This window comes from Myotis brandtii, unplaced genomic scaffold, assembly GCF_000412655.1.
Source record: "Myotis brandtii unplaced genomic scaffold, ASM41265v1 scaffold5679, whole genome shotgun sequence".
Lineage (NCBI taxonomy): Eukaryota > Metazoa > Chordata > Mammalia > Chiroptera > Vespertilionidae > Myotis > Myotis brandtii.
In genome coordinates this window covers 1-4,591 of record NW_005370121.1, presented here as the reverse complement: position 1 = coordinate 4,591, position 4,591 = coordinate 1, and positions in this window count along the sequence as shown.

Genomic DNA, 4,591 nt, shown 5'->3' with positions numbered 1-4,591 from the left:
ACCCAGCAGCTGTGAAGCTGTGAAGGAATGCAAGTTGCCCTGGGGCCTTGGGCCAGCTGCAAGTTTGTTAGGTAATTTTCAGATTGCAGGCCTTTCACTTTCATATGCAAAAGCCAGCGCACAGCTTGGGCGGGGCGGGGTCCCAGGGGATCAACAGGGCGGAGCAAGCAGCTATGGCTGCTTCTCAGTCCTGCCCTCAAAGGCCCTGCTTCTCAGTGTTCTGGTAATCGCTGCAAGCACCTTTGAGAGAAAGCTGCCCTCGAGTTCCGACCGATGCCAGACAGTCCAGTTTCTCCCGTATGAGTCTGAGTCCCCAGAGACTCACCCAGAACTGGAGCTCAGAGCAGTCGGGAGCTTGAGACTCCCTCAAGATTGAAAAAGACAACCGTGTCCTCAGCTGTCAGCCCTCTCTGCATGCGCCTCCGTACCTCTGCACTTTACTTCCACACCGCACCTCTTCTGAGTCTCGGTATGCTTTTCTCTTTCCTTCTAGTTGTAGAATTTCCACTCAGCCAGCCTTCCTGTGGTTCTGGATGATCTCCGTTCCGTCTTTTAGCTGTATTTTTGAAGTGGTTGTGCGAGGCAGCAATTTCCGGTGTTTACCTACGCCGCCATCTTGGTTTCTTTCAGTACAAATATCTTTTAATTAAAGAGGAAGTAATGACTATTTAGTGTTCATATACTTAATATATATATTTAGTGTTCATATACATATATATTAATTGCCTGTTAGAATAATAGCATTTACCCTATGTAAAAGACTTAATTCAGGTAATTGATTTAGACTTATGAAATTTTACATTTGAAGTCTTCTTTATGTTGTGCTTCAATATTAGAAGAGCTAACAAAAGTTTAGATGTACTGTATAAGTTTTAAATGGTCATTGTATGAGAGTACAAGGATTACTTAGTATTTAAGAATAGTTCATTTGTTGCCAAAAATTGGCATCCTTAAAAGAGAAGTTAAATTTATAGTTTTAAAGTGCTGAATTAATTTTGTTTATAATGTAAATGGGAATAAATGCTATTTCTAAAGGGTCCTTAAAGAGAATTATTTTTAAAATCACAGACTTTTAAAATTTTTTGTTAACAAAATAATAGAATTCGCTGGAATTTTAAGCACATATGCAATCCATCATTTGATACCATCTGTCTCATCCATAGCCCAGAAAGGAAGTCATTACCCTGCATCATCCACATAAGACTGAGTGAAGTCTTCCAAGAGTCTGTGTATATGTGGAATCAAGAACCTCAGAATCCATGGTAGGATCATACCAGCAGCAGGAAGACTCCTCCTCTCTACCCGTCACCACGTTCACCTCCCTCAAGGATCCCCTGCAGTGTGGTAAACAAGACCTCCCCAGAAAGCATGCTTTTAAACTAATGGATAGTAAATATGAATAAATAGATAGATCACATCTCCTCAGAGGACAAATTTTATGAGCAAATCAGCCAACCTGTAATAAAATCGCACTACATATTGGTGAACAAAGAGAACAATTAAACAGTTTGAGGTATAACAAACACTTTGTTTTCCTCTGAGTGCAACCCTTTCAAGTAGCCTTTTAAAGTTGGCTGCCTTATGAGTACCAAGTCCAAGCTCACTTTGCCTGCCGTGTTCCACAAAATATCCTATTGGTTTCATGAATGTCATGAGGTCTCATTTCTCATGAGGGTGTCATGAGTGGAGTGTGCTGTTCTTTACCTGACCCCGAGGTCCTTCTACCTATTTCAATGTCACTAGTCTCTTCCTCCTTGCTGACCACAGGCACTTCTTGGAGGGGTTTTAGTTGTACTCATATAAATGAAACCTGTTATTTTTGTTGTGTTAAGGAGCTGGGTTATGGATTCCTCTTCTCCACCTGGTGGTTAACACTTCCTCTCCCCTTTTTGCAATACAATTATTTGAAATGCACAACTCTTAAATGCTGAATCTGCTGTGTTGTTCATTTCCCCCCAGTCAACAGTGTTTATGGGGAATCTTAATTCATCTCAACAGTAGGGTCTAGCTAACCTATAAGGAATGTAATCCTTCCTTCTCTTGACAAAGACACAACCCCCCCCCCCCCCAAAAAAAAACAACAACAACAACAAAAGGCAACTTCCATATTTGGAGGTCTCCAACTTAGTTCTCAAAGCACTTTGAAGAATGCCAGATTGTGGATGCAACTGACTTTGGGATGGTGTGAAGAAGGCTCATGTCAAGTAGTTGGAGAGCTGTCCTGGTGCTGAGCAGCGTAGACAAAAAATGTGCCCTTAAATATGGGGCCATGAAGAACAGTGAAGATGTCACTCGGAATAGAAAAGATCCTTCATGTCAGGTTTCAAACACCCCACTTGAATATATATGATGGGCAAGTTTTAGTACTGAAAGGTCTGTGTTTTTCCACTGTACAACACTCAATAGTGAAGATTTTTTTCCCCCTTTATTGAAAAAGAATCTTAGGTGTTCTCCAGTTGTCAGGTTTCATGGCAGAGTTGTAAAAGGGTAGTTTAATGACTCTCTATTACACTGTTTAATGACAACGTATATATGAGTTTTGAGAATTTTTTATGATGGACCTAGAGATATTAGGCTAAGTGAAATAACTCAGACAGAGAAAGGCAAATACCACAAAATTTCACGTGTATGTGGAATTTAAAGAACAAAATAAATGAACAAACTGATGGTTGTCAGATGGGAGGGAGTCAGGAGGCTAGGTGGAAAAGGTGAAGGAATTGAGAAGTACAAATTGGCAACGACAGCATAGTCATGGGAATGTAAAGTATAGCATAGGGAACATAGTCAATAATATTGTAATAACTATATATGGAGTAAGGTGGGTACTAGACTTATTGGGGAAATCATGTTGTAAGTTACATAAATGTATAACAACTATGCTATACACCTAAAGCTAATATAAAATAATATTGAATGTCAACTTAATTGAAAAAAAATTTATGAAATATTACAAATGAATTAAAAGAAAAATTTACATGATAAGTACTAAGGTAAAACAATATATTTAAGAAGTATGCAATATGAATTTTCATCTATAGTTCTAGAAAATAAGATATGTTCTCTTATTTCTCAACCAATGATTTTCAAAATATGGTTCCTGGACCAGCAACATCAGGATCACTGGGAAACTTGTTAAAAATGTAAATCTGGTAGCCTACCCTAAATCTGCTGAATCAGAAAATCTAGGGGCAAGGCCCACAATCTGTATTAGTGACTAGGATGCATCTTCAAGTGACAGAACTTCTACTCTTAAACCAGTAGTTCTCAACTACCGGTGATTCTTCCCCACAGGATATTATCAAGAGCAGGAGACATTTTTAATTGTCATAACTAGAATGGAGAATATTACTGGTTAGAGGGCAGGGATCTTGCTCCATCCTATCTAATAAAAGACAAACAGGGTAATTGACTGTACCTTCGCTACACTTCCCATTGGCTAATCAGGGTGATATGCAAATTAACTGCCAAGAAAGATGGCGGTTAACTGGCAATAAAGATGGCGGTTAATTTGCATAGGTAGGCACAATGATGGGAGGCGAAAAGGGAAGGACAGAAGAAAGGTGATTGGAAACCCAGGGGGCAGGCAAGAGCCGGGTGAATCGAAGAACCAGGGCGCCTTTGCCCGCCCCCAGCTGGTGATCGCAATCAGAAAGCCGGGCTGAGGCAAGGCGGCACCCCAGACCCAGGAGACGCCTTGCCTGCGGCCCGTGATCCTGATCTCGAAGGCTTGGAGGCAGCTCCAGCCAGAACAGACACGGACAGGGACAGGGGGCTGGCCTGCAGCCTCTGCAGCTGAGCACAGGCCCGGAGAGGAGACAGTGGGCCTGCCTCCCGCAGAAGCAGCGCGGGTCCTTTTCGCCTCCCACAGAATCTGCACGAGTCCCTCCATACTCCAGCCGAAGTGGCATGACTCCCTCCCACCTCCCACAGAATCAGCCCGGCTCCCTCCTGCCTCCGGTGGAAGCAGTGCAGCTCCGGGCGGTGCACTGTGGTTCCTGCCAGCTCCCGCGGAAGCAGTGGGCAGCCTACTGCGCAATATTGCGCAATGTGCTACTAGTATTGTATAAATGCACAAGATGGCCTGATAAGAAAAAATTGTCCACTCTATAATGCCCATTGTACCAAGGTTGAGAATCCCTCCTTTAAACTGAGCCTCCACTCTCTTGACGGGACTAGAAATTAAACCTTGCTCATTGGTTTCTCTTTTTGTGGGGCCTTCATCTTCAATTCCACAGCCTAATTCTAGTTGTAGATAAACCAAAAGCACACAGGTTCTTAATTCAGGTGACTATCTTCCCTCCAGTGCTCTTTGTTGTCCAGTGCCAAGGTTTAGTGCTGTTCCTGTTGAAATGTTGGGGCAGGAAACTCTCCCAACTACCCTGATCCAACCAGGACAAAAATTGCTCCACATCACCAACCAGACTTTCCCATGAGACCATTGTCTGGACTACATAGAATTTAGGCATTCTGAAACAACATGCCAAGGTCAAGTGAAACAATAGGTACCATGATGTACTGCCCTCCCCCTAAACTTCACTCTTCTCAATAAATAGTCACCTCCCTGGGTCTGGGTCTTCCCACTCTCCATAAA